Source organism: Oncorhynchus mykiss, unplaced genomic scaffold, assembly GCF_013265735.2.
Source record: "Oncorhynchus mykiss isolate Arlee unplaced genomic scaffold, USDA_OmykA_1.1 un_scaffold_545, whole genome shotgun sequence".
Classification (NCBI taxonomy): Eukaryota; Metazoa; Chordata; class Actinopteri; order Salmoniformes; family Salmonidae; genus Oncorhynchus; species Oncorhynchus mykiss.
Genome location: NW_023493992.1, coordinates 18,290 through 45,000, shown reverse-complemented (window position 1 = coordinate 45,000; position 26,711 = coordinate 18,290). Strand labels below are relative to the sequence as shown.

General features: G+C 39.6%; 36 non-coding genes across 36 annotated transcripts; all 36 read right to left on the bottom strand.

The window, feature by feature from the left end:
• Nucleotides 1-618: 618 nt before the first annotated feature.
• On the bottom strand, nt 619-690 carry trnae-uuc. Its single transcript has one exon. It is a non-coding gene; the product is annotated as a tRNA-Glu (tRNA).
• Nucleotides 691-900: 210 nt separating this feature from the next.
• trnar-acg lies at nt 901-973 on the bottom strand. Its single transcript has one exon. It is a non-coding gene; the product is annotated as a tRNA-Arg (tRNA).
• Nucleotides 974-1,957: 984 nt separating this feature from the next.
• On the bottom strand, nt 1,958-2,029 carry trnae-uuc. Its single transcript has one exon. It is a non-coding gene; the product is annotated as a tRNA-Glu (tRNA).
• A 210-nt stretch (nt 2,030-2,239) lies between these two features.
• On the bottom strand, nt 2,240-2,312 carry trnar-acg. The gene has a single exon. It is a non-coding gene; the product is annotated as a tRNA-Arg (tRNA).
• A 984-nt stretch (nt 2,313-3,296) lies between these two features.
• On the bottom strand, nt 3,297-3,368 carry trnae-uuc. Its single transcript has one exon. It is a non-coding gene; the product is annotated as a tRNA-Glu (tRNA).
• Nucleotides 3,369-3,578: 210 nt separating this feature from the next.
• Nucleotides 3,579-3,651, bottom strand: trnar-acg. Its single transcript has one exon. It is a non-coding gene; the product is annotated as a tRNA-Arg (tRNA).
• A 984-nt stretch (nt 3,652-4,635) lies between these two features.
• Nucleotides 4,636-4,707, bottom strand: trnae-uuc. The gene has a single exon. It is a non-coding gene; the product is annotated as a tRNA-Glu (tRNA).
• Nucleotides 4,708-4,917: 210 nt separating this feature from the next.
• On the bottom strand, nt 4,918-4,990 carry trnar-acg. Its single transcript has one exon. It is a non-coding gene; the product is annotated as a tRNA-Arg (tRNA).
• A 984-nt stretch (nt 4,991-5,974) lies between these two features.
• trnae-uuc lies at nt 5,975-6,046 on the bottom strand. Its single transcript has one exon. It is a non-coding gene; the product is annotated as a tRNA-Glu (tRNA).
• A 210-nt stretch (nt 6,047-6,256) lies between these two features.
• On the bottom strand, nt 6,257-6,329 carry trnar-acg. Its single transcript has one exon. It is a non-coding gene; the product is annotated as a tRNA-Arg (tRNA).
• A 984-nt stretch (nt 6,330-7,313) lies between these two features.
• On the bottom strand, nt 7,314-7,385 carry trnae-uuc. Its single transcript has one exon. It is a non-coding gene; the product is annotated as a tRNA-Glu (tRNA).
• Nucleotides 7,386-7,595: 210 nt separating this feature from the next.
• On the bottom strand, nt 7,596-7,668 carry trnar-acg. The gene has a single exon. It is a non-coding gene; the product is annotated as a tRNA-Arg (tRNA).
• Nucleotides 7,669-8,260: 592 nt separating this feature from the next.
• On the bottom strand, nt 8,261-8,333 carry trnar-acg. The gene has a single exon. It is a non-coding gene; the product is annotated as a tRNA-Arg (tRNA).
• A 591-nt stretch (nt 8,334-8,924) lies between these two features.
• On the bottom strand, nt 8,925-8,997 carry trnar-acg. The gene has a single exon. It is a non-coding gene; the product is annotated as a tRNA-Arg (tRNA).
• A 984-nt stretch (nt 8,998-9,981) lies between these two features.
• On the bottom strand, nt 9,982-10,053 carry trnae-uuc. Its single transcript has one exon. It is a non-coding gene; the product is annotated as a tRNA-Glu (tRNA).
• A 210-nt stretch (nt 10,054-10,263) lies between these two features.
• trnar-acg lies at nt 10,264-10,336 on the bottom strand. Its single transcript has one exon. It is a non-coding gene; the product is annotated as a tRNA-Arg (tRNA).
• Nucleotides 10,337-11,320: 984 nt separating this feature from the next.
• Nucleotides 11,321-11,392, bottom strand: trnae-uuc. The gene has a single exon. It is a non-coding gene; the product is annotated as a tRNA-Glu (tRNA).
• Nucleotides 11,393-11,602: 210 nt separating this feature from the next.
• On the bottom strand, nt 11,603-11,675 carry trnar-acg. The gene has a single exon. It is a non-coding gene; the product is annotated as a tRNA-Arg (tRNA).
• A 984-nt stretch (nt 11,676-12,659) lies between these two features.
• Nucleotides 12,660-12,731, bottom strand: trnae-uuc. The gene has a single exon. It is a non-coding gene; the product is annotated as a tRNA-Glu (tRNA).
• Nucleotides 12,732-12,943: 212 nt separating this feature from the next.
• Nucleotides 12,944-13,016, bottom strand: trnar-acg. Its single transcript has one exon. It is a non-coding gene; the product is annotated as a tRNA-Arg (tRNA).
• A 978-nt stretch (nt 13,017-13,994) lies between these two features.
• On the bottom strand, nt 13,995-14,066 carry trnae-uuc. The gene has a single exon. It is a non-coding gene; the product is annotated as a tRNA-Glu (tRNA).
• A 212-nt stretch (nt 14,067-14,278) lies between these two features.
• On the bottom strand, nt 14,279-14,351 carry trnar-acg. Its single transcript has one exon. It is a non-coding gene; the product is annotated as a tRNA-Arg (tRNA).
• Nucleotides 14,352-15,329: 978 nt separating this feature from the next.
• On the bottom strand, nt 15,330-15,401 carry trnae-uuc. The gene has a single exon. It is a non-coding gene; the product is annotated as a tRNA-Glu (tRNA).
• Nucleotides 15,402-15,611: 210 nt separating this feature from the next.
• trnar-acg lies at nt 15,612-15,684 on the bottom strand. Its single transcript has one exon. It is a non-coding gene; the product is annotated as a tRNA-Arg (tRNA).
• A 985-nt stretch (nt 15,685-16,669) lies between these two features.
• Nucleotides 16,670-16,741, bottom strand: trnae-uuc. Its single transcript has one exon. It is a non-coding gene; the product is annotated as a tRNA-Glu (tRNA).
• A 210-nt stretch (nt 16,742-16,951) lies between these two features.
• trnag-acc lies at nt 16,952-17,024 on the bottom strand. Its single transcript has one exon. It is a non-coding gene; the product is annotated as a tRNA-Gly (tRNA).
• Nucleotides 17,025-18,008: 984 nt separating this feature from the next.
• On the bottom strand, nt 18,009-18,080 carry trnae-uuc. The gene has a single exon. It is a non-coding gene; the product is annotated as a tRNA-Glu (tRNA).
• A 603-nt stretch (nt 18,081-18,683) lies between these two features.
• On the bottom strand, nt 18,684-18,755 carry trnae-uuc. The gene has a single exon. It is a non-coding gene; the product is annotated as a tRNA-Glu (tRNA).
• Nucleotides 18,756-18,965: 210 nt separating this feature from the next.
• On the bottom strand, nt 18,966-19,038 carry trnag-acc. The gene has a single exon. It is a non-coding gene; the product is annotated as a tRNA-Gly (tRNA).
• A 984-nt stretch (nt 19,039-20,022) lies between these two features.
• On the bottom strand, nt 20,023-20,094 carry trnae-uuc. Its single transcript has one exon. It is a non-coding gene; the product is annotated as a tRNA-Glu (tRNA).
• A 1,254-nt stretch (nt 20,095-21,348) lies between these two features.
• On the bottom strand, nt 21,349-21,420 carry trnae-uuc. The gene has a single exon. It is a non-coding gene; the product is annotated as a tRNA-Glu (tRNA).
• Nucleotides 21,421-24,290: 2,870 nt separating this feature from the next.
• On the bottom strand, nt 24,291-24,363 carry trnar-acg. The gene has a single exon. It is a non-coding gene; the product is annotated as a tRNA-Arg (tRNA).
• A 984-nt stretch (nt 24,364-25,347) lies between these two features.
• Nucleotides 25,348-25,419, bottom strand: trnae-uuc. Its single transcript has one exon. It is a non-coding gene; the product is annotated as a tRNA-Glu (tRNA).
• A 210-nt stretch (nt 25,420-25,629) lies between these two features.
• On the bottom strand, nt 25,630-25,702 carry trnar-acg. The gene has a single exon. It is a non-coding gene; the product is annotated as a tRNA-Arg (tRNA).
• Nucleotides 25,703-26,020: 318 nt separating this feature from the next.
• trnae-uuc lies at nt 26,021-26,092 on the bottom strand. Its single transcript has one exon. It is a non-coding gene; the product is annotated as a tRNA-Glu (tRNA).
• A 211-nt stretch (nt 26,093-26,303) lies between these two features.
• trnar-acg lies at nt 26,304-26,376 on the bottom strand. The gene has a single exon. It is a non-coding gene; the product is annotated as a tRNA-Arg (tRNA).
• Between the last annotated feature and the right edge of the window lie 335 nt (nt 26,377-26,711).

The following is a 26,711-nucleotide window of genomic DNA, read 5'->3' as shown; positions in this document are numbered from 1 at the left end:
CCAGACCATATGGGAAGACAGTTACTTTAAAAAAACATCACAGACAAATCCATAAACATTGAAATGATGCTTGTTGTAATTACAAGCTCCATCTTTTTCTCAGCGATGTTGGAGAAAAGTCCCATATAAAATCAGTCTAAAATGTGTTTGAATCGAGAACTGCCAGACACAATGAAAAGTATACAGTATTTTTCCCAGCTTGATTTTGGTCAAATAAATCTAGTTTTGAGCCAAACAGGAGTCAAATATTCAATCTTCTGACCTGTTATCAGACACGTTATCCATTGCGCCACTGGCCGCACAGCCAAGCTGAAGTCAGGACACACCTAGGCCAGTGTACACAGTCATAGCTTCTGTCACCGACAAGGTTCCTTGGGATTTCTGTTACAGATGCAAATCTTAATTTGATCCTCCTGTTGTTGCATGAATTTTACTGCAGAGCAAGAAATGCAGCAATGAAGTGTATTCAACGTTTAAAATGCCTTGTATAATTTGAATCTACATAACATGTCACATTTCCTGTTGCTGAGGGAATATTGTTGTGTTGTGTGAAACTGCTGCCAGTTAAAATGCAGTATCTGTTGTTACACAAGTGCATCCCAAACAACAAGATATTCTTTCCCATACCGGGAGTTGAACCCGGGCCACCTGGGTGAAAACCAGGAATCCTAACCGCTAGACCATATGGGAAGACACATACTTAAAATACACATCACAGACAAATCTTTAAATGTTGACATTATGCCTTTTGGATTAAAAGCTACATCTTTTTTTCTCTGAGATGTTGGGGAATGTCCAGATGAAATCAGTCTAAAATGAGTTTGAAGTGAGAACAGCCAGAAGCACTGAAAAGTATACAGTATCAATCCCGGCTTGATTTCAATCAATTAAATTAAGTATCGAGCCAGCCAGGAGTCGAACCTAGAATCTTCTGATCCGTAGTCAGACACGTTATCCATTGCGCCACTGGCCCCACGTCTAAGCTGAAGTCAGGTCACAGCTAGACCAGTGTACACAGTCATTGTGTCTGTCAACAACAAGGTTCCTTGGTTTTCTGTTTCAGATGCATATCTTAATTTGATCCTCCTGTTGTTGCATGAATTTTACTGAAGAGCAAGAAATGCAAACTTGAAGTGTATTCAATGTTTAAAAAGTCTTGTAAATTATGAATCTACAAAACATGTCACATTTGCTGTTGCTGAGGGAATATTGTTGTGTTGTGTGATTCTGCTGCCAGTTAAAATGTGGTATCTGTTCTTACACAAGTGCATCCCAAATGACAAGATGTTCTTTCCCATACTGGGAGTTCAACCCGGGCGAAAACCAGGAATCCTAAAAGCCAGACCATATGGGAAGACAGTTACTTTAAAAAAACATCACAGACAAATCCATAAACGTTGAAATGATGCTTGTTGTAATTACAAGCTCCATCTTTTTCTCAGCGATGTTGGAGAAAAGTCCCATATAAAATCAGTCTAAAATGTGTTTGAATCGAGAACTGCCAGACACAATGAAAAGTATACAGTATTTTTCCCAGCTTGATTTTGGTCAAATAAATCTAGTTTTGAGCCAAACAGGAGTCAAATATTCAATCTTCTGACCTGTTATCAGACACGTTATCCATTGCGCCACTGGCCGCACAGCCAAGCTGAAGTCAGGACACACCTAGGCCAGTGTACACAGTCATAGCTTCTGTCACCGACAAGGTTCCTTGGGATTTCTGTTACAGATGCAAATCTTAATTTGATCCTCCTGTTGTTGCATGAATTTTACTGCAGAGCAAGAAATGCAGCAATGAAGTGTATTCAACGTTTAAAATGCCTTGTATAATTTGAATCTACATAACATTTCACATTTCCTGTTGCTGAGGGAATATTGTTGTGTTGTGTGAAACTGCTGCCAGTTAAAATGCAATATCTGTTGTTACACAAGTGCATCCCAAACGACAAGATATTCTTTCCCATACCGGGAGTTGAACCCGGGCCACCTGGGTGAAAACCAGGAATCCTAACCGCTAGACCATATGGGAAGACACATACTTAAAATACACATCACAGACAAATCTTTAAATGTTGACATTATGCCTGTTGGATTAAAAGCTACATCTTTTTTTCTCTGAGATGTTGGGGAATGTCCAGATGAAATCAGTCTAAAATGAGTTTGAAGTGAGAACAGCCAGAAGCACTGAAAAGTATACAGTATCAATCCCGGCTTGATTTCAATAAATTAAATTAAATATCGAGCCAGCCAGGAGTCGAACCTAGAATCTTCTGATCCGTAGTCAGACACGTTATCCATTGCGCCACTGGCCCCACGTCTAAGCTGAAGTCAGGTCACAGCTAGACCAGTGTACACAGTCATTGTGTCTGTCAACAACAAGGTTCCTTGGTTTTCTGTTTCAGATGCATATCTTAATTTGATCCTCCTGTTGTTGCATGAATTTTACTGAAGAGCAAGAAATGCAAACTTGAAGTGTATTCAATGTTTAAAAAGTCTTGTAAATTATGAATCTACAAAACATGTCACATTTGCTGTTGCTGAGGGAATATTGTTGTGTTGTGTGATTCTGCTGCCAGTTAAAATGTGGTATCTGTTCTTACACAAGTGCATCCCAAATGACAAGATGTTCTTTCCCATACTGGGAGTTCAACCCGGGCGAAAACCAGAAATCCTAAAAGCCAGACCATATGGGAAGACAGTTACTTTAAAAAAACATCACAGACAAATCCATAAACATTGAAATGATGCTTGTTGTAATTACAAGCTCCATCTTTTTCTCAGCGATGTTGGAGAAAAGTCCCATATAAAATCAGTCTAAAATGTGTTTGAATCGAGAACTGCCAGACACAATGAAAAGTATACAGTATTTTTCCCAGCTTGATTTTGGTCAAATAAATCTAGTTTTGAGCCAAACAGGAGTCAAATATTCAATCTTCTGACCTGTTATCAGACACGTTATCCATTGCGCCACTGGCCGCACAGCCAAGCTGAAGTCAGGACACACCTAGGCCAGTGTACACAGTCATAGCTTCTGTCACCGACAAGGTTCCTTGGGATTTCTGTTACAGATGCAAATCTTAATTTGATCCTCCTGTTGTTGCATGAATTTTACTGCAGAGCAAGAAATGCAGCAATGAAGTGTATTCAACGTTTAAAATGCCTTGTATAATTTGAATATACATAACATGTCACATTTCCTGTTGCTGAGGGAATATTGTTGTGTTGTGTGAAACTGCTGCCAGTTAAAATGCAGTATCTGTTGTTACACAAGTGCATCCCAAACAACAAGATATTCTTTCCCATACCGAGAGTTGAACCCGGGCCACCTGGGTGAAAACCAGGAATCCTAACCGCTAGACCATATGGGAAGACACATACTTAAAATACACATCACAGACAAATCTTTAAATGTTGACATTATGCCTTTTGGATTAAAAGCTACATCTTTTTTTCTCTGAGATGTTGGGGAATGTCCAGATGAAATCAGTCTAAAATGAGTTTGAAGTGAGAACAGCCAGAAGCACTGAAAAGTATACAGTATCAATCCCGGCTTGATTTCAATCAATTAAATTAAGTATCGAGCCAGCCAGGAGTCGAACCTAGAATCTTCTGATCCGTAGTCAGACACGTTATCCATTGCGCCACTGGCCCCACGTCTAAGCTGAAGTCAGGTCACAGCTAGACCAGTGTACACAGTCATTGTGTCTGTCAACAACAAGGTTCCTTGGTTTTCTGTTTCAGATGCATATCTTAATTTGATCCTCCTGTTGTTGCATGAATTTTACTGAAGAGCAAGAAATGCAAACTTGAAGTGTATTCAATGTTTAAAAAGTCTTGTAAATTATGAATCTACAAAACATGTCACATTTGCTGTTGCTGAGGGAATATTGTTGTGTTGTGTGATTCTGCTGCCAGTTAAAATGTGGTATCTGTTCTTACACAAGTGCATCCCAAATGACAAGATGTTCTTTCCCATACTGGGAGTTCAACCCGGGCGAAAACCAGAAATCCTAAAAGCCAGACCATATGGGAAGACAATTACTTTAAAAAAACATCACAGACAAATCCATAAACGTTGAAATGATGCTTGTTGTAATTACAAGCTCCATCTTTTTCTCAGCGATGTTGGAGAAAAGTCCCATATAAAATCAGTCTAAAATGTGTTTGAATCGAGAACTGCCAGACACAATGAAAAGTATACAGTATTTTTCCCAGCTTGATTTTGGTCAAATAAATCTAGTTTTGAGCCAAACAGGAGTCAAATATTCAATCTTCTGACCTGTTATCAGACACGTTATCCATTGCGCCACTGGCCGCACAGCCAAGCTGAAGTCAGGACACACCTAGGCCAGTGTACACAGTCATAGCTTCTGTCACCGACAAGGTTCCTTGGGATTTCTGTTACAGATGCAAATCTTAATTTGATCCTCCTGTTGTTGCATGAATTTTACTGCAGAGCAAGAAATGCAGCAATGAAGTGTATTCAACGTTTAAAATGCCTTGTATAATTTGAATCTACATAACATGTCACATTTCCTGTTGCTGAGGGAATATTGTTGTGTTGTGTGAAACTGCTGCCAGTTAAAATGCAGTATCTGTTGTTACACAAGTGCATCCCAAACAACAAGATATTCTTTCCCATACCGAGAGTTGAACCCGGGCCACCTGGGTGAAAACCAGGAATCCTAACCGCTAGACCATATGGGAAGACACATACTTAAAATACACATCACAGACAAATCTTTAAATGTTGACATTATGCCTTTTGGATTAAAAGCTACATCTTTTTTTCTCTGAGATGTTGGGGAATGTCCAGATGAAATCAGTCTAAAATGAGTTTGAAGTGAGAACAGCCAGAAGCACTGAAAAGTATACAGTATCAATCCCGGCTTGATTTCAATCAATTAAATTAAGTATCGAGCCAGCCAGGAGTCGAACCTAGAATCTTCTGATCCGTAGTCAGACACGTTATCCATTGCGCCACTGGCCCCACGTCTAAGCTGAAGTCAGGTCACAGCTAGACCAGTGTACACAGTCATTGTGTCTGTCAACAACAAGGTTCCTTGGTTTTCTGTTTCAGATGCATATCTTAATTTGATCCTCCTGTTGTTGCATGAATTTTACTGAAGAGCAAGAAATGCAAACTTGAAGTGTATTCAATGTTTAAAAAGTCTTGTAAATTATGAATCTACAAAACATGTCACATTTGCTGTTGCTGAGGGAATATTGTTGTGTTGTGTGATTCTGCTGCCAGTTAAAATGTGGTATCTGTTCTTACACAAGTGCATCCCAAATGACAAGATGTTCTTTCCCATACTGGGAGTTCAACCCGGGCGAAAACCAGAAATCCTAAAAGCCAGACCATATGGGAAGACAATTACTTTAAAAAAACATCACAGACAAATCCATAAACGTTGAAATGATGCTTGTTGTAATTACAAGCTCCATCTTTTTCTCAGAGATGTTGGAGAAAAGTCCCATATAAAATCAGTCTAAAATGTGTTTGAATCGAGAACTGCCAGACACAATGAAAAGTATACAGTATTTTTCCCAGCTTGATTTTGGTCAAATAAATCTAGTTTTGAGCCAAACAGGAGTCAAATATTCAATCTTCTGACCTGTTATCAGACACGTTATCCATTGCGCCACTGGCCGCACAGCCAAGCTGAAGTCAGGACACACCTAGGCCAGTGTACACAGTCATAGCTTCTGTCACCGACAAGGTTCCTTGGGATTTCTGTTACAGATGCAAATCTTAATTTGATCCTCCTGTTGTTGCATGAATTTTACTGCAGAGCAAGAAATGCAGCAATGAAGTGTATTCAACGTTTAAAATGCCTTGTATAATTTGAATCTACATAACATGTCACATTTCCTGTTGCTGAGGGAATATTGTTGTGTTGTGTGAAACTGCTGCCAGTTAAAATGCAGTATCTGTTGTTACACAAGTGCATCCCAAACAACAAGATATTCTTTCCCATACCGAGAGTTGAACCCGGGCCACCTGGGTGAAAACCAGGAATCCTAACCGCTAGACCATATGGGAAGACACATACTTAAAATACACATCACAGACAAATCTTTAAATGTTGACATTATGCCTTTTGGATTAAAAGCTACATCTTTTTTTCTCTGAGATGTTGGGGAATGTCCAGATGAAATCAGTCTAAAATGAGTTTGAAGTGAGAACAGCCAGAAGCACTGAAAAGTATACAGTATCAATCCCGGCTTGATTTCAATCAATTAAATTAAGTATCGAGCCAGCCAGGAGTCGAACCTAGAATCTTCTGATCCGTAGTCAGACACGTTATCCATTGCGCCACTGGCCCCACGTCTAAGCTGAAGTCAGGTCACAGCTAGACCAGTGTACACAGTCATTGTGTCTGTCAACAACAAGGTTCCTTGGTTTTCTGTTTCAGATGCATATCTTAATTTGATCCTCCTGTTGTTGCATGAATTTTACTGAAGAGCAAGAAATGCAAACTTGAAGTGTATTCAATGTTTAAAAAGTCTTGTAAATTATGAATCTACAAAACATGTCACATTTGCTGTTGCTGAGGGAATATTGTTGTGTTGTGTGATTCTGCTGCCAGTTAAAATGTGGTATCTGTTCTTACACAAGTGCATCCCAAATGACAAGATGTTCTTTCCCATACTGGGAGTTCAACCCGGGCGAAAACCAGAAATCCTAAAAGCCAGACCATATGGGAAGACAATTACTTTAAAAAAACATCACAGACAAATCCATAAACGTTGAAATGATGCTTGTTGTAATTACAAGCTCCATCTTTTTCTCAGAGATGTTGGAGAAAAGTCCCATATAAAATCAGTCTAAAATGTGTTTGAATCGAGAACTGCCAGACACAATGAAAAGTATACAGTATTTTTCCCAGCTTGATTTTGGTCAAATAAATCTAGTTTTGAGCCAAACAGGAGTCAAATATTCAATCTTCTGACCTGTTATCAGACACGTTATCCATTGCGCCACTGGCCGCACAGCCAAGCTGAAGTCAGGACACACCTAGGCCAGTGTACACAGTCATAGCTTCTGTCACCGACAAGGTTCCTTGGGATTTCTGTTACAGATGCAAATCTTAATTTGATCCTCCTGTTGTTGCATGAATTTTACTGCAGAGCAAGAAATGCAGCAATGAAGTGTATTCAACGTTTAAAATGCCTTGTATAATTTGAATCTACATAACATGTCACATTTCCTGTTGCTGAGGGAATATTGTTGTGTTGTGTGAAACTGCTGCCAGTTAAAATGCAGTATCTGTTGTTACACAAGTGCATCCCAAACAACAAGATATTCTTTCCCATACCGGTAGTTGAACCCGGGCCACCTGGGTGAAAACCAGGAATCCTAACCGCTAGACCATATGGGAAGACACATACTTAAAATACACATCACAGACAAATCTTTAAATGTTGACATTATGCCTTTTGGATTAAAAGCTACATCTTTTTTTCTCTGAGATGTTGGGGAATGTCCAGATGAAATCAGTCTAAAATGAGTTTGAAGTGAGAACAGCCAGAAGCACTGAAAAGTATACAGTATCAATCCCGGCTTGATTTCAATCAATTAAATTAAGTATCGAGCCAGCCAGGATTCGAACCTAGAATCTTCTGATCCGTAGTCAGACACGTTATCCATTGCGCCACTGGCCCCACGTCTAAGCTGAAGTCAGGTCACAGCTAGACCAGTGTACACAGTCATTGTGTCTGTCAACAACAAGGTTCCTTGGTTTTCTGTTTCAGATGCATATCTTAATTTGATCCTCCTGTTGTTGCATGAATTTTACTGAAGAGCAAGAAATGCAAACTTGAAGTGTATTCAATGTTTAAAAAGTCTTGTAAATTATGAATCTACAAAACATGTCACATTTGCTGTTGCTGAGGGAATATTGTTGTGTTGTGTGATTCTGCTGCCAGTTAAAATGTGGTATCTGTTCTTACACAAGTGCATCCCAAATGACAAGATGTTCTTTCCCATACAGGGAGTTCAACCCGGGCGAAAACCAGAAATCCTAAAAGCCAGACCATATGGGAAGACAGTTACTTTAAAAAAACATCACAGACAAATCCATAAACGTTGAAATGATGCTTGTTGTAATTACAAGCTCCATCTTTTTCTCAGCGATGTTGGAGAAAAGTCCCATATAAAATCAGTCTAAAATGTGTTTGAATCGAGAACTGCCAGAAGCACTGAAAAGTATACAGTATCAATCCCGGCTTGATTTCAATCAATTAAATTAAGTATCGAGCCAGCCAGGAGTCGAACCTAGAATCTTCTGATCCGTAGTCAGACACGTTATCCATTGCGCCACTGGCCCACGTCTAAGCTGACGTCAGGTCACAGCTAGACCAGTGTACACAGTCATTGTGTCTGTCAACAACAAGGTTCCTTGGTTTTCTGTTTCAGATGCATATCTTAATTTGATCCTCCTGTTGTTGCATGAATTTTACTGAAGAGCAAGAAATGCAAACTTGAAGTGTATTCAATGTTTAAAAAGTCTTGTAAATTATGAATCTACAAAACATGTCACATTTGCTGTTGCTGAGGAAATATTGTTGTGTTGTGTGATTCTGCTGCCAGTTAAAATGTGGTATCTGTTCTTACACAAGTGCATCCCAAATGACAAGATGTTCTTTCCCATACAGGGAGTTCAACCCGGGCGAAAACCAGAAATCCTAAAAGCCAGACCATATGGGAAGACAGTTACTTTAAAAAAACATCACAGACAAATCCATAAACGTTGAAATGATGCTTGTTGTAATTACAAGCTCCATCTTTTTCTCAGCGATGTTGGAGAAAAGTCCCATATAAAATCAGTCTAAAATGTGTTTGAATCGAGAACTGCCAGACACAATGAAAAGTATACAGTATCAATCCCGGCTTGATTTCAATCAATTAAATTAAGTATCGAGCCAGCCAGGAGTCGAACCTAGAATCTTCTGATCCGTAGTCAGACACGTTATCCATTGCGCCACTGGCCCCACGTCTAAGCTGAAGTCAGGTCACAGCTAGACCAGTGTACACAGTCATTGTGTCTGTCAACAACAAGGTTCCTTGGTTTTCTGTTTCAGATGCATATCTTAATTTGATCCTCCTGTTGTTGCATGAATTTTACTGAAGAGCAAGAAATGCAAACTTGAAGTGTATTCAATGTTTAAAAAGTCTTGTAAATTATGAATCTACAAAACATGTCACATTTGCTGTTGCTGAGGGAATATTGTTGTGTTGTGTGATTCTGCTGCCAGTTAAAATGTGGTATCTGTTCTTACACAAGTGCATCCCAAATGACAAGATGTTCTTTCCCATACTGGGAGTTCAACCCGGGCGAAAACCAGAAATCCTAAAAGCCAGACCATATGGGAAGACAATTACTTTAAAAAAACATCACAGACAAATCCATAAACGTTGAAATGATGCTTGTTGTAATTACAAGCTCCATCTTTTTCTCAGCGATGTTGGAGAAAAGTCCCATATAAAATCAGTCTAAAATGTGTTTGAATCGAGAACTGCCAGACACAATGAAAAGTATACAGTATTTTCCCCAGCTTGATTTTGGTCAAATAAATCTAGTTTTGAGCCAAACAGGAGTCAAATATTCAATCTTCTGACCTGTTATCAGACACGTTATCCATTGCGCCACTGGCCGCACAGCCAAGCTGAAGTCAGGACACACCTAGGCCAGTGTACACAGTCATAGCTTCTGTCACCGACAAGGTTCCTTGGGATTTCTGTTACAGATGCAAATCTTAATTTGATCCTCCTGTTGTTGCATGAATTTTACTGCAGAGCAAGAAATGCAGCAATGAAGTGTATTCAACGTTTAAAATGCCTTGTATAATTTGAATCTACATAACATGTCACATTTCCTGTTGCTGAGGGAATATTGTTGTGTTGTGTGAAACTGCTGCCAGTTAAAATGCAGTATCTGTTGTTACACAAGTGCATCCCAAACAACAAGATATTCTTTCCCATACCGGGAGTTGAACCCGGGCCACCTGGGTGAAAACCAGGAATCCTAACCGCTAGACCATATGGGAAGACACATACTTAAAATACACATCACAGACAAATCTTTAAATGTTGACATTATGCCTTTTGGATTAAAAGCTACATCTTTTTTTCTCTGAGATGTTGGGGAATGTCCAGATGAAATCAGTCTAAAATGAGTTTGAAGTGAGAACAGCCAGAAGCACTGAAAAGTATACAGTATCAATCCCGGCTTGATTTCAATCAATTAAATTAAGTATCGAGCCAGCCAGGAGTCTAACCTAGAATCTTCTGATCCGTAGTCAGACACGTTATCCATTGCGCCACTGGCCCCACGTCTAAGCTGAAGTCAGGTCACAGCTAGACCAGTGTACACAGTCATTGTGTCTGTCAACAACAAGGTTCCTTGGTTTTCTGTTTCAGATGCATATCTTAATTTGATCCTCCTGTTGTTGCATGAATTTTACTGAAGAGCAAGAAATGCAAACTTGAAGTGTATTCAATGTTTAAAAAGTCTTGTAAATTATGAATCTACAAAACATGTCACATTTGCTGTTGCTGAGGGAATATTGTTGTGTTGTGTGATTCTGCTGCCAGTTAAAATGTGGTATCTGTTCTTACACAAGTGCATCCCAAATGACAAGATGTTCTTTCCCATACAGGGAGTTCAACCCGGGCGAAAACCAGAAATCCTAAAAGCCAGACCATATGGGAAGACAGTTACTTTAAAAAAACATCACAGACAAATCCATAAACGTTGAAATGATGCTTGTTGTAATTACAAGCTCCATCTTTTTCTCAGCGATGTTGGAGAAAAGTCCCATATAAAATCAGTCTAAAATGTGTTTGAATCGAGAACTGCCAGACACAATGAAAAGTATACAGTATTTTTCCCAGCTTGATTTTGGTCAAATAAATCTAGTTTTGAGCCAAACAGGAGTCAAATATTCAATCTTCTGACCTGTTATCAGACACGTTATCCATTGCGCCACTGGCCGCACAGCCAAGCTGAAGTCAGGACACACCTAGGCCAGTGTACACAGTCATAGCTTCTGTCACCGACAAGGTTCCTTGGGATTTCTGTTACAGATGCAAATCTTAATTTGATCCTCCTGTTGTTGCATGAATTTTACTGCAGAGCAAGAAATGCAGCAATGAAGTGTATTCAACGTTTAAAATGCCTTGTATAATTTGAATCTACATAACATGTCACATTTCCTGTTGCTGAGGGAATATTGTTGTGTTGTGTGAAACTGCTGCCAGTTAAAATGCAGTATCTGTTGTTACACAAGTGCATCCCAAACAACAAGATATTCTTTCCCATACCGGGAGTTGAACCCGGGCCACCTGGGTGAAAACCAGGAATCCTAACCGCTAGACCATATGGGAAGACACATACTTAAAATACACATCACAGACAAATCTTTAAATGTTGACATTATGCCTTTTGGATTAAAAGCTACATCTTTTTTTCTCTGAGATGTTGGGGAATGTCCAGATGAAATCAGTCTAAAATGAGTTTGAAGTGAGAACAGCCAGAAGCACTGAAAAGTATACAGTATCAATCCCGGCTTGATTTCAATAAATTCAATTAAGTATCGAGCCAGCCAGGAGTCGAACCTAGAATCTTCTGATCCGTAGTCAGACACGTTATCCATTGCGCCACTGGCCCCACGTCTAAGCTGAAGTCAGGTCACAGCTAGACCAGTGTACACAGTCATTGTGTCTGTCAACAACAAGGTTCCTTGGTTTTCTGTTTCAGATGCATATCTTAATTTGATCCTCCTGTTGTTGCATGAATTTTACTGAAGAGCAAGAAATGCAAACTTGAAGTGTATTCAATGTTTAAAAAGTCTTGTAAATTATGAATCTACAAAACATGTCACATTTGCTGTTGCTGAGGGAATATTGTTGTGTTGTGTGATTCTGCTGCCAGTTAAAATGTGGTATCTGTTCTTACACAAGTGCATCCCAAATGACAAGATGTTCTTTCCCATACAGGGAGTTCAACCCGGGCGAAAACCAGAAATCCTAAAAGCCAGACCATATGGGAAGACAGTTACTTTAAAAAAACATCACAGACAAATCCATAAACGTTGAAATGATGCTTGTTGTAATTACAAGCTCCATCTTTTTCTCAGCGATGTTGGAGAAAAGTCCCATATAAAATCAGTCTAAAATGTGTTTGAATCGAGAACTGCCAGACACAATGAAAAGTATACAGTATTTTTCCCAGCTTGATTTTGGTCAAATAAATCTAGTTTTGAGCCAAACAGGAGTCAAATATTCAATCTTCTGACCTGTTATCAGACACGTTATCCATTGCGCCACTGGCCGCACAGCCAAGCTGAAGTCAGGACACACCTAGGCCAGTGTACACAGTCATAGCTTCTGTCACCGACAAGGTTCCTTGGGATTTCTGTTACAGATGCAAATCTTAATTTGATCCTCCTGTTGTTGCATGAATTTTACTGCAGAGCAAGAAATGCAGCAATGAAGTGTATTCAACGTTTAAAATGCCTTGTATAATTTGAATCTACATAACATGTCACATTTCCTGTTGCTGAGGGAATATTGTTGTGTTGTGTGAAACTGCTGCCAGTTAAAATGCAGTATCTGTTGTTACACAAGTGCATCCCAAACAACAAGATATTCTTTCCCATACCGGGAGTTGAACCCAGGCCACCTGGGTGAAAACCAGGAATCCTAACCGCTAGACCATATGGGAAGACACATACTTAAAATACACATCACAGACAAATCTTTAAATGTTGACATTATGCCTTTTGGATTAAAAGCTACATCTTTTTTTCTCTGAGATGTTGGGGAATGTCCAGATGAAATCAGTCTAAAATGAGTTTGAAGTGAGAACAGCCAGAAGCACTGAAAAGTATACAGGATCAATCCCGGCTTAATTTCAATCAATTAAATATTAAGCATCGAGCCAGCCAGGAGTCGAACCTAGAATCTTCTGATCCGTAGTCAGACACGTTATCCATTGCGCCACTGGCCCCACATTTAAGCTGCAGTCAGGTCACAGCTAGACCAGTGTCATTGCGTCTGTCAACAACAAGGTTCCTTGGTTTTCTGTTTCAGATGCATATCTTAATTTGATCCTCCTGTTGTTGCATGAATTTTACTGCAGAGCAAGAAATGCAAACTTGAAGTGTATTCAATGTTTAAAAAGTATTGTAAATTATGAATCTACAAAACATGTCACATTTGCTGTTGCTGAGGGCATATTGTTGTGTTGTGTGATTCTGCTGCCAGTTAAAATGTGGTATCTGTTCTTACACAAGTGAATCCCAAATGACAAGATGTTCATTTCTATACTGGGAGTTCAACCCGGGCGAAAACCAGGAATCCTAAACGCCAGACCATATGGGAAGACAGTTACTTGAAAAAAACATCACAGACAAGTCCATAAACGTTGAAATGATGCTTGTTGTAATTACAAGCTCCATCTTTTTTCTCAGAGATGTTGGAGAAAAGTCCCATGTAAAATCAGTCTAAAATGTGTTTGAATCGAGAACTGCCAGAGACAATGAAAAGTATACAGTATTTTTCCCAGCTTGATTTTGGTCAAATAAATCTAGTTTTGAGCCAAACAGGAGTCAAATATTCAATCTTCTGACCTGTTATCAGACACGTTATCCATTGCGCCACTGGCCGCACAGCCAAGCTGAAGTCAGGACACACCTAGGCCAGTGTACACAGTCATAGCTTCTGTCACCGACAGGGTTCCTTGGGATTTCTGTTACAGATGCAAATCTTAATTTGATCCTCCTGTTGTTGCATGAATTTTACTGCAGAGCAAGAAATGCAGCCATGAAGTGTATTCAACGTTTAAAAAGCCTTGTATAATTTGAATCTACATAACATGTCACATTTCCTGTTGCTGAGGGAATATTGTTGTGTTGTGTGAAACTGCTACCAGTTAAAATGCAGTATCTGTTGTTACACAAGTGCATCCCAAACGACAAGCTTTTCTTTCCCATACCGGGAGTTGAACCCGGGCCACCTGGGTGAAAACCAGGAATCCTAACCGCTAGACCATATGGGAAGACACATACTTAAAATACACATCACAGACAAATCTTTAAATGTTGACATTATGCCTGTTGGATTAAAAGCTACATCTTTTTTTCTCTGAGATGTTGGGGAATGTCCAGATGAAATCAGTCTAAAATGAGTTTGAAGTGAGAACAGCCAGAAGCACTGAAAAGTATACAGGATCAATCCCGGCTTAATTTCAATCAATTAAATATTAAGCATCGAGCCAGCCAGGAGTCGAACCTAGAATCTTCTGATCCGTAGTCAGACACGTTATCCATTGCGCCACTGGCCCCACATTTAAGCTGCAGTCAGGTCACAGCTAGACCAGTGTCATTGCGTCTGTCAACAACAAGGTTCCTTGGTTTTCTGTTTCAGATGCATATCTTAATTTGATCCTCCTGTTGTTGCATGAATTTTACTGCAGAGCAAGAAATGCAAACTTGAAGTGTATTCAATGTTTAAAAAGTATTGTAAATTATGAATCTACAAAACATGTCACATTTGCTGTTGCTGAGGGCATATTGTTGTGTTGTGTGATTCTGCTGCCAGTTAAAATGTGGTATCTGTTCTTACACAAGTGAATCCCAAATGACAAGATGTTCATTTCTATACTGGGAGTTCAACCCGGGCGAAAACCAGGAATCCTAAACGCCAGACCATATGGGAAGACAGTTACTTGAAAAAAACATCACAGACAAGTCCATAAACGTTGAAATGATGCTTGTTGTAATTACAAGCTCCATCTTTTTTCTCAGAGATGTTGGAGAAAAGTCCCATGTAAAATCAGTCTAAAATGTGTTTGAATCGAGAACTGCCAGAGACAATGAAAAGTATACAGTATTTTTCCCAGCTTGATTTTGGTCAAATAAATCTAGTTTTGAGCCAAACAGGAGTCAAATATTCAATCTTCTGACCTGTTATCAGACACGTTATCCATTGCGCCACTGGCCGCACAGCCAAGCTGAAGTCAGGACACACCTAGGCCAGTGTACACAGTCATAGCTTCTGTCACCGACAAGGTTCCTTGGGATTTCTGTTACAGATGCAAATCTTAATTTGATCCTCCTGTTGTTGCATTAATTTTACTGCAGAGCAAGAAATGCAGCCATGAAGTGTATTCAACATTTAAAAAGCCTTGTATAATTTGAATCTACATAACATGTCACATTTCCTGTTGCTGAGGGAATATTGTTGTGTTGTGTGAAACTGCTGCCAGTTAAAATGCAGTATCTGTTGTTATACAAGTGCATCCCAAACAACAAGATATTCTTTCCCATACCGGGAGTTGAACCCGGGCCACCTGGGTGAAAACCAGGAATCCTAACCGCTAGACCATATGGGAAGACACATACTTGAAATACACATCACAGACAAATCTTTAAATGTTGACATTATGCCTGTTGGATTAAAAGCTACATCTTTTTTCTCTGAGATGTTGGGGAATGTATGATGAAATCAGTCTAAAATGAGTTTGAAGTGAGAACAGCCAGAAGCACTGAAAAGTATACAGGATCAATCCCGGCTTAATTTCAATCAATTAAAAATTAAGCATCGAGCCAGCCAGGAGTCGAACCTAGAATCTTCTGATCCGTAGTCAGACACGTTATCCATTGCGCCACTGGCCCCACGTTTAAGCTGCAGTCAGGTCACAGCTAGACCAGTGTACACAGTCATTGCGTCTGTCAACAACAAGGTTCCTTGGTTTTCTGTTTCAGATGCATATCTTAATTTGATCCTCCTGTTGTTGCATGAATTTTACTGCAGAGCAAGAAATGCAAACTTGAAGTGTATTCAATGTTTAAAAAGTCTTGTAAATTATGAATCTACAAAACATGTCACATTTGCTGTTGCTGAAGGCATATTGTTGTGTTGTGTGATTCTGCTGCCAGTTAAAATGTGGTATCTGTTCTTACACAAGTGAATCCCAAATGACAAGATGTTCTTTCCCATACTGGGAGTTCAACCCGGGCGAAAACCAGGAATCCTAAACGCCAGACCATATGGGAAGACAGTTACTTGAAAAAAACATCACAGACAAGTCCATAAACGTTGAAATGATGCTTGTTGTAATTACAAGCTCCATCTTTTTTCTCAGAGATGTTGGAGAAAAGTCCCATATAAAATCAGTCTAAAATGTGTTTGAATCGAGAACTGCCAGAGACAATGAAAAGTATACAGTATTTTTCCCAGCTTGATTTTGGTCAAATAAATCTAGTTTTGAGCCAAACAGGAGTCAAATATTCAATCTTCTGACCTGTTATCAGACACGTTATCCATTGCGCCACTGGCCGCACAGCCAAGCTGAAGTCAGGACACACCTAGGCCAGTGTACACAGTCATAGCTTCTGTCACCGACAAGGTTCCTTGGGATTTCTGTTACAGATGCAAATCTTAATTTGATCCTCCTGTTGTTGCATGAATTTTACTGCAGAGCAAGAAATGCAGCAATGAAGTGTATTCAACGTTTAAAATGCCTTGTATAATTTGAATCTACATAACATGTCACATTTCCTGTTGCTGAGGGAATATTGTTGTGTTGTGTGAAACTGCTGTCAGTTAAAATGCAGTATCTGTTGTTACACAAGTGCATCCCAAACAACAAGATATTCTTTCCCATACCGGGAGTTGAACCCGGGCCACCTGGGTGAAAACCAGGAATCCTAACCGCTAGACCATATGGGAAGACACATACTTAAAATACACATCACAGACAAATCTTTAAATGTTGACATTATGCCTTTTGGATTAAAAGCTACATATTTTTTTCTCTGAGATGTTGGGGAATGTCCAGATGAAATCAGTCTAAAATGAGTTTGAAGTGAGAACAGCCAGAAGCACTGAAAAGTATACAGTATCAATCCCGGCTTGATTTCAATAAATTAAATTAAGTATCGAGCCAGCCAGGAGTCGAACCTAGAATCTTCTGATCGGTAGTCAGACACGTTATCCATTGCGCCACTGGCCCCACGTCTAAGCTGAAGTCAGGTCACAGCTAGACCAGTGTACACAGTCATTGTGTCTGTCAACAACAAGGTTCCTTGGTTTTCTGTTTCAGATGCATATCTTAATTTGATCCTCCTGTTGTTGCATGAATTTTACTGAAGAGCAAGAAATGCAAACTTGAAGTGTATTCAATGTTTAAAAAGTCTTGTAAATTATGAATCTACAAAACATGTCACATTTGCTGTTGCTGAGGGAATATTGTTGTGTTGTGTGATTCTGCTGCCAGTTAAAATGTGGTATCTGTTCTTACACAAGTGCATCCCAAATGACAAGATGTTCTTTCCCATACTGGGAGTTCAACCCGGGCGAAAACCAGAAATCCTAAAAGCCAGACCATATGGGAAGACAGTTACTTTAAAAAAACATCACAGACAAATCCATAAACGTTGAAATGATGCTTGTTGTAATTACAAGCTCCATCTTTTTCTCAGCGATGTTGGAGAAAAGTCCCATATAAAATCAGTCTAAAATGTGTTTGAATCGAGAACTGCCAGACACAATGAAAAGTATACAGTATTTTTCCCAGCTTGATTTTGGTCAAATAAATCTAGTTTTGAGCCAAACAGGAGTCAAATATTCAATCTTCTGACCTGTTATCAGACACGTTATCCATTGCGCCAGTGGCCGCACAGCCAAGCTGAAGTCAGGACACACCTAGGCCAGTGTACACAGTCATAGCTTCTGTCACCGACAAGGTTCCTTGGGATTTCTGTTACAGATGCAAATCTTAATTTGATCCTCCTGTTGTTGCATTAATTTTACTGCAGAGCAAGAAATGCAGCCATGAAGTGTATTCAACATTTAAAAAGCCTTGTATAATTTGAATCTACATAACATGTCACATTTCCTGTTGCTGAGGGAATATTGTTGTGTTGTGTGAAACTGCTGCCAGTTAAAATGCAGTATCTGTTGTTACACAAGTGCATCCCAAACGACAAGATATTCTTTCCCATACCGGGAGTTGAACCCGGGCCACCTGGGTGAAAACCAGGAATCCTAACCGCTAGACCATTTGGGAAGACACATACTTGAAATACACATCACAGACAAATCTTTAAATGTTGACATTATGCCTGTTGGATTAAAAGCTACATCTTTTTTTCTCTGAGATGTTGGGGAATGTATGATGAAATCAGTCTAAAATGAGTTTGAAGTGAGAACAGCCAGAAGCACTGAAAAGTATACAGGATCAATCCCGGCTTAATTTCAATCAATTAAAAATTAAGCATCGAGCCAGCCAGGAGTCGAACCTAGAATCTTCTGATCCGTAGTCAGACACGTTATCTATTGCGCCACTGGCCCCACGTTTAAGCTGCAGTCAGGTCACAGCTAGACCAGTGTACACAGTCATAGCTTCTGTCACCGACAAGGTTCCTTGGGATTTCTGTTACAGATGCAAATCTTAATTTGATCCTCCTGTTGTTGCATGAATTTTACTGCAGAGCAAGAAATGCAGCAATGAAGTGTATTCAACGTTTAAAATGCCTTGTATAATTTGAATCTACATAACATGTCACATTTCCTGTTGCTGAGGGAATATTGTTGTGTTGTGTGAAACTGCTGTCAGTTAAAATGCAGTATCTGTTGTTACACAAGTGCATCCCAAACAACAAGATATTCTTTCCCATACCGGGAGTTGAACCCGGGCCACCTGGGTGAAAACCAGGAATCCTAACCGCTAGACCATATGGGAAGACACATACTTAAAATACACATCACAGACAAATCTTTAAATGTTGACATTATGCCTTTTGGATTAAAAGCTACATATTTTTTTCTCTGAGATGTTGGGGAATGTCCAGATGAAATCAGTCTAAAATGAGTTTGAAGTGAGAACAGCCAGAAGCACTGAAAAGTATACAGTATCAATCCCGGCTTGATTTCAATAAATTAAATTAAGTATCGAGCCAGCCAGGAGTCGAACCTAGAATCTTCTGATCGGTAGTCAGACACGTTATCCATTGCGCCACTGGCCCCACGTCTAAGCTGAAGTCAGGTCACAGCTAGACCAGTGTACACAGTCATTGTGTCTGTCAACAACAAGGTTCCTTGGTTTTCTGTTTCAGATGCATATCTTAATTTGATCCTCCTGTTGTTGCATGAATTTTACTGAAGAGCAAGAAATGCAAACTTGAAGTGTATTCAATGTTTAAAAAGTCTTGTAAATTATGAATCTACAAAACATGTCACATTTGCTGTTGCTGAGGGAATATTGTTGTGTTGTGTGATTCTGCTGCCAGTTAAAATGTGGTATCTGTTCTTACACAAGTGCATCCCAAATGACAAGATGTTCTTTCCCATACTGGGAGTTCAACCCGGGCGAAAACCAGAAATCCTAAAAGCCAGACCATATGGGAAGACAGTTACTTTAAAAAAACATCACAGACAAATCCATAAACGTTGAAATGATGCTTGTTGTAATTACAAGCTCCATCTTTTTCTCAGCGATGTTGGAGAAAAGTCCCATATAAAATCAGTCTAAAATGTGTTTGAATCGAGAACTGCCAGACACAATGAAAAGTATACAGTATTTTTCCCAGCTTGATTTTGGTCAAATAAATCTAGTTTTGAGCCAAACAGGAGTCAAATATTCAATCTTCTGACCTGTTATCAGACACGTTATCCATTGCGCCAGTGGCCGCACAGCCAAGCTGAAGTCAGGACACACCTAGGCCAGTGTACACAGTCATAGCTTCTGTCACCGACAAGGTTCCTTGGGATTTCTGTTACAGATGCAAATCTTAATTTGATCCTCCTGTTGTTGCATTAATTTTACTGCAGAGCAAGAAATGCAGCCATGAAGTGTATTCAACATTTAAAAAGCCTTGTATAATTTGAATCTACATAACATGTCACATTTCCTGTTGCTGAGGGAATATTGTTGTGTTGTGTGAAACTGCTGCCAGTTAAAATGCAGTATCTGTTGTTACACAAGTGCATCCCAAACGACAAGATATTCTTTCCCATACCGGGAGTTGAACCCGGGCCACCTGGGTGAAAACCAGGAATCCTAACCGCTAGACCATTTGGGAAGACACATACTTGAAATACACATCACAGACAAATCTTTAAATGTTGACATTATGCCTGTTGGATTAAAAGCTACATCTTTTTTTCTCTGAGATGTTGGGGAATGTATGATGAAATCAGTCTAAAATGAGTTTGAAGTGAGAACAGCCAGAAGCACTGAAAAGTATACAGGATCAATCCCGGCTTAATTTCAATCAATTAAAAATTAAGCATCGAGCCAGCCAGGAGTCGAACCTAGAATCTTCTGATCCGTAGTCAGACACGTTATCTATTGCGCCACTGGCCCCACGTTTAAGCTGCAGTCAGGTCACAGCTAGACCAGTGTACACAGTCATTGCGTCTGTCAACAACAAGGTTCCTTGGTTTTCTGTTTCAGATGCATATCTTAATTTGATCCTCCTGTTGTTGCATGAATTTTACTGCAGAGCAAGAAATGCAAACTTGAAGTGTATTCAATGTTTAAAAAGTCTTGTAAATTATGAATCTACAAAACATGTCACATTTGCTGTTGCTGAGGGCATATTGTTGTGTTGTGTGATTCTGCTGCCAGTTAAAATGTGGTATCTGTTCTTACACAAGTGAATCCCAAATGACAAGATGTTCTTTCCCATACTGGGAGTTCAACCCGGGCGAAAACCAGGAATCCTAAACGCCAGACCATATGGGAAGACAGTTACTTGAAAAAAACATCACAGACAAGTCCATAAACGTTGAAATGATGCTTGTTGTAATTACAAGCTCCATCTTTTTTCTCAGAGATGTTGGAGAAAAGTCCCATGTAAAATCAGTCTAAAATGTGTTTGAATCGAGAACTGCCAGAGACAATGAAAAGTATACAGTATTTTTCCCAGCTTGATTTTGGTCAAATAAATCTAGTTTTGAGCCAAACAGGAGTCAAATATTCAATCTTCTGACCTGTTATCAGACACGTTATCCATTGCGCCACTGGCCGCACAGCCAAGCTGAAGTCAGGACACACCTAGGCCAGTGTACACAGTCATAGCTTCTGTCACCGACAAGGTTCCTTGGGATTTCTGTTACAGATGCAAATCTTAATTTGATCCTCCTGTTGTTGCATGAATTTTACTGCAGAGCAAGAAATGCAGCCATGAAGTGTATTCAACGTTTAAAAAGCCTTGTATAATTTGAATCTACATAACATGTCACATTTCCTGTTGCTGAGGGAATATTGTTGTGTTGTGTGAAACTGCAGTATCTGTTGTTACACAAGTGCATCCCAAACGACAAGATATTCTTTCCCATACCGGGAGTTGAACCCGGGCCACCTGGGTGAAAACCAGGAATCCTAACCGCTAGACCATATGGGAAGACACATACTTAAAATACACATCACAGACAAATCTTTAAATGTTGACATTATGCCTGTTGAATTAAAAGCTACATCTTTTTTTTCTCTGAGATGTTGGGGAATGTCCAGATGAAATCAGTTTGAAGTGAGAACAGCCAGAGGCACTGAGAAGTATACAGTATCATACCCGGTTTGATTTTAATCAATTAAACATTAAGTATCAATGCAGCAAGGAGTCGAACCTAGAATATTCTGATCCGTAGTCAGACACGTTATACATCGCGCCACTGGCTCCACGTCTAAGCTGAAGTCAGGTCACAGCTAGACCAGTGTACACAGTCATTGCGTCTGTCAACAACAAGGTTCCTTGGTTTTCTGTTTCAGATGCATATCTTAATTTGATCCTCCTGTTGTTGCATGAATTTTACTGCAGAGCAAGAAATGCAAACTTGAAGTGTATTCAATGTTTAAAAAGTCTTGTAAATTATGAATCTACAAAACATGTCACATTTTCTGTTGCTGAGGGAATATTGTTGTGTTGTGTGATTCTGCTGCCAGTTAAAATGTGGTATCTGTTCTTACACAAGTGCATCCCAAATGACAAGATGTTCTTTCCCATACTGGGAGTTGAACCCGGGCGAAAAACAGGAATCCTAAAAGCCAGACCATATGGGAAGACAGTTACTTTAAAAAAACATCACAGACAAATCCATAAACGTTGAAATTATGCTTGTTGTAATTACAAGCTCCATCTTTTTCTCAGAGATGATGGAGAAAAGTCCCATATAAAATCAGTCTAAAATGTGTTTGAATCTAGAACTGCCAGACACAATGAAAAGTATACAGTATTTTTCCCAGCTTGATTTTGGTCAAATAAATCTAGTTTTGAGACAAACAGGAGTCAAATATTCATTTTTCTGACCTGTTATCAGACATGTTATCCATTGCGCCACTGGCCGCACAGCCAAGCTGAAGTCAGGACACACCTAGGCCAGTGTACACAGTCATAGCTTCTGTCACCGACAAGGTTCCTTGGGATTTCTGTTACAGATGCAAATCTTAATTTGATCCTCCTGTTGTTGCATGAATTTTACTGCAGAGCAAGAAATGCAGCCATGAAGTGTATTCAACGTTTAAAATGCCTTGTATAATTTGAATCTACATAACATGTCACATTTCCTGTTGCTGAGGGAATACTGTTGTGTTGTGTGAAACTGCTGCCAGTTAAAATGCAGTATCTGTTGTTACACAAGTGCATCCCAAACTACAAGATATTCTTTCCCATACCGGGAGATGAACCCCGGCCACCTGGGTGAAAACCAGGAATCCTAACCGCTAGACCATATGGGAAGACACATACTTAAAATACACATCACAGACAAATCTTTAAATGTTGACATTATGCCTGTTGGATTAAAAGCTACATCTTTTTTTCTCTGAGATGTTGGGGAATGTCCAGATGAAATCAGTCTAAAAATGAGTTTGAAGTGAGAACAGCCAGAAGCACTGAAAAGTATACAGTATCAATCCCGGCTTGATTTCAATCAATTAAACATTAAGTATCGAGGCAGCAAGGAGTCGAACCTAGAATCTTCTGATCCGTAGTCAGACACGTTATACATCGCGCCACTGGCCCCACGTCTAAGCTGAAGTCAGGTCACAGCTAGACCAGTGTACACAGTCATTGCGTCTGTCAACAACAAGGTTCCTTGGTTTTCTGTTTCAGATGCATATCTTAATTTGATCCTCCTGTTGTTGCATGAATTTTACTGCAGAGCAAGAAATGCAAACTTGAAGTGTATTCAATGTTTAAAAAGTCTTGTAAATTATGAATCTACAAAACATGTCACATTTGCTGTTGCTGAGGGAATATTGTTGTGTTGTGTGATTCTGCTGCCAGTTAAAATGTGGTATCTGTTCTTACACAAGTGCATCCCAAACGACAAGATATTCTTTCCCATACCGGGAGTTCAACCCGTGCGAAAACCAGGAATCCTAAACGCCAGACCATATGGGAAGACAGTTACTTAAAAAAAACATCACAGACAAATCCATAAACGTTGAAATTATGCTTGTTGTATTACAAGCTCCATCTTTTTTCTCAGAGATGTTGGAGAAAAGTCCCATATAAAATCAGTCTAAAATGTGTTTGAATCGAGAAAAGCCAGACACAATGAAAAGTATACAGTATTTTTCCCAGCTTGATTTTGGCCAAATAAATCTAGTTTTGAGCCAAACAGGAGTCAAATATTCAATCTTCTGACCTGTTATCAGACACGTTATCACTGGCCGCACAGCCAAGCTGAAGTCAGGACACACCTAGGCCAGTCATAGCTTCTGTCACCGACAAGGTTCCTTGGGATTTCTGTTAAAGATGCAAATCTTAATTTGATCCTCCTGTTGTTGCATGAATATTACTGCAGAGCAAGAAATGCAGCCATGAAGTCTATTCAACGTTTAAAATGCCTTGTATAATTTGAATCATCATTGTATAACATGTCACATTTCCTGTTGCTGAGGGAATATTGTTGTGTTGTGTGAAACTGCTGCCAGTTAAAATGCAGTATCTGTTGTTACACAAGTGCATCCCAAACGACAAGATATTCTTTCCCATACCGGGAGTTGAACCCAGGCCACCTTGGTGAAAACCAGGAATCCTAACCGCCAGACCATATGGGAAGACATATACTTAAAATACACATCACAGACAAATCTTTAAATGTTGACATTATGCCTGTTGGATTAAAAGCTACATCTTTTTTTCTCTGAGATGTTGGGGAATGTCCAGATGAAATCAGTCTAAAATGAGTTTGAAGTGAGAACAGCCAGATGAACTGAAAAGTATACAGTATCAATCCCGGCATGATTTCAATCAATTAAATTAAGTATAGAGCCAGCCAGGAGTCGAACCTAGAATCTTCTGATCCGTAGTCAGACACGTTACCCATTGCGCCACTGGCCCCACGTCTAAGCTGAAGTCAGGTCACAGCTAGACCAGTGTACACAGTCATTGCGTCTGTCAACAACAAGGTTCCTTGGTTTTCTGTTTCAGATGCATATCTTAATTTGATCCTCCTGTTGTTGCATGAATTTTACTGCAGAGCAAGAAATGCAAACTTGAAGTGTATTCAATGTTTAAAAAGTCTTGTAAATTATGAATCTACAAAACATGTCACATTTTCTGTTGCTGAGGGAATATTGTTGTGTTGTGTGATTCTGCTGCCAGTTAAAATGTGGTATCTGTTCTTACACAAGTGCATCCCAAATGACAAGATGTTCTTTCCCATACTGGGAGTTCAACCCGGGCGAAAACCAGGAATCCTAAACGCCAGACCATATGGGAAGACAGTTACTTAAAAAAAACATCACAGACAAATCCATAAACGTTGAAATGATGCTTGTTGTAATTACAAGCTCCATCTTTTTCTCAGAGATGTTGGAGAAAAGTCCCATATAAAATCAGTCTAAAATGTGTTTGAATCGAGAACTGCCAGACACAATGAAAAGTATACAGTATTTTTCCCAGCTTGATTTTGGTCAAATAAATCTAGTTTTGAGCCAAACAGGAGTCAAATATTCAATCTTCTGACCTGTTATCAGACACGTTATCCATTGCGCCACTGGCCGCACAGCCAAGCTGAAGTCAGGACACACCTAGGCCAGTGTACACAGTCATAGCTTCTGTCACAGACAAGGTTCCTTGGGATTTCTGTTACAGATGCAAATCTTAATTTGATCCTCCTGTTGTTGCATGAATTTTACTGCAGAGCAAGAAATGCAGCCATGAAGTGTATTCAACGTTTAAAAAGCCTTGTATAATTTGAATCTACATAACATGTCACATTTCCTGTTGCTGAGGGAATATTGTTGTGTTGTGTGAAACTGCTGCCAGTTAAAATGCAATATCTGTTGTTACACAAGTGCATCCCAAACGCCAAGATATTCTTTCCCACACCGGGAGTTGAACCCGGGCCACCTGGATGAAAACCAGGAATCCTAACCGCTAGACCATATGGGAAGACACATACTTGAAATACACATCACAGACAAATCTTTAAATGTTGACATTATGCCTGTTGGATTAAAAGCTACATCTTTTTTTCTCTGAGATGTTGGGGAATGTCCAGATGAAATCAGTCTAAAATGAGTTTGAAGTGAGAACAGCCAGAAGCACTGAAAAGTATTCAGTATCAATCCCGGCTTGATTTCAATCAATTAAATTAAGTATCGAGCCAGCCAGGAGTCGAACCTAGAATCTTCTGATCCGTAGTCAGACACGTTATCCATTGCGCCACTGGCCCCACGTCTAAGCTGAAGTCAGGTCACAGCTAGACCAGTGTACACAGTCATTGCGTCTGTCAACAACAAGGTTCCTTGGTTTTCTGTTTCAGATGCATATCTTAATTTGATCCTCCTGTTGTTGCATGAATATTACTGCAGAGCAAGAAATGCAGCCATGAAGTCTATTCAACGTTTAAAATGCCTTGTATAATTTGAATCTACATAACATGTCACATTTCCTGTTGCTGAGGGAATATTGTTGTGTTGTGTGAAACTGCTGCCAGTTAAAATGCAGTATCTGTTGTTACACAAGTGCATCCCAAACGACAAGATATTCTTTCCCATACCGGGAGTTGAAACCGGGCCACCTGGGTGAAAACCAGGAATCCTAACCGCTAGACCATATGGGAAGACACATACTTAAAATACACATCACAGACAAATCTTTAAATGTTGACATTATGCCTGTTGGATTAAAAGCTACATCTTTTTTTTCTCTGAGATGTTGGGGAATGTCCAGATGAAATCAGTCTAAAATGAGTTTGAAGTGAGAACAGCCAGAAGCACTGAAAAGTATTCAGTATCAATCCCGGCTTGAATTCAATCAATTAAATTAAGTATTGAGCCAGCCAGGAGTCGAACCTAGAATCTTCTGATCCGTAGTCAGACACGTTATCCATTGCGCCACTGGCCCCACGTCTAAGCTGGGAGTTCAACCCGGGCGAAAACCAGGAATCCTAAACGCCAGACCATATGGGAAGACAGTTACTTAAAAAAAACATCACAGACAAATCCATAAACGTTGAAATTATGCTTGTTGTAATTACAAGCTCCATCTTTTTTCTCAGAGATGTTGTTGAAAAGTCCCATATAAAATCAGTCTAAAATGTGTTTGAATCGAGAACTGCCAGACACAATGAAAAGTATACAGTATTTTTCCCAGCTTGATTTTGGTCAAATAAATCTAGTTTTGAGCCAAACAGGAGTCAAATATTCAATCTTCTGACCTGTTATCAGACACGTTATCCA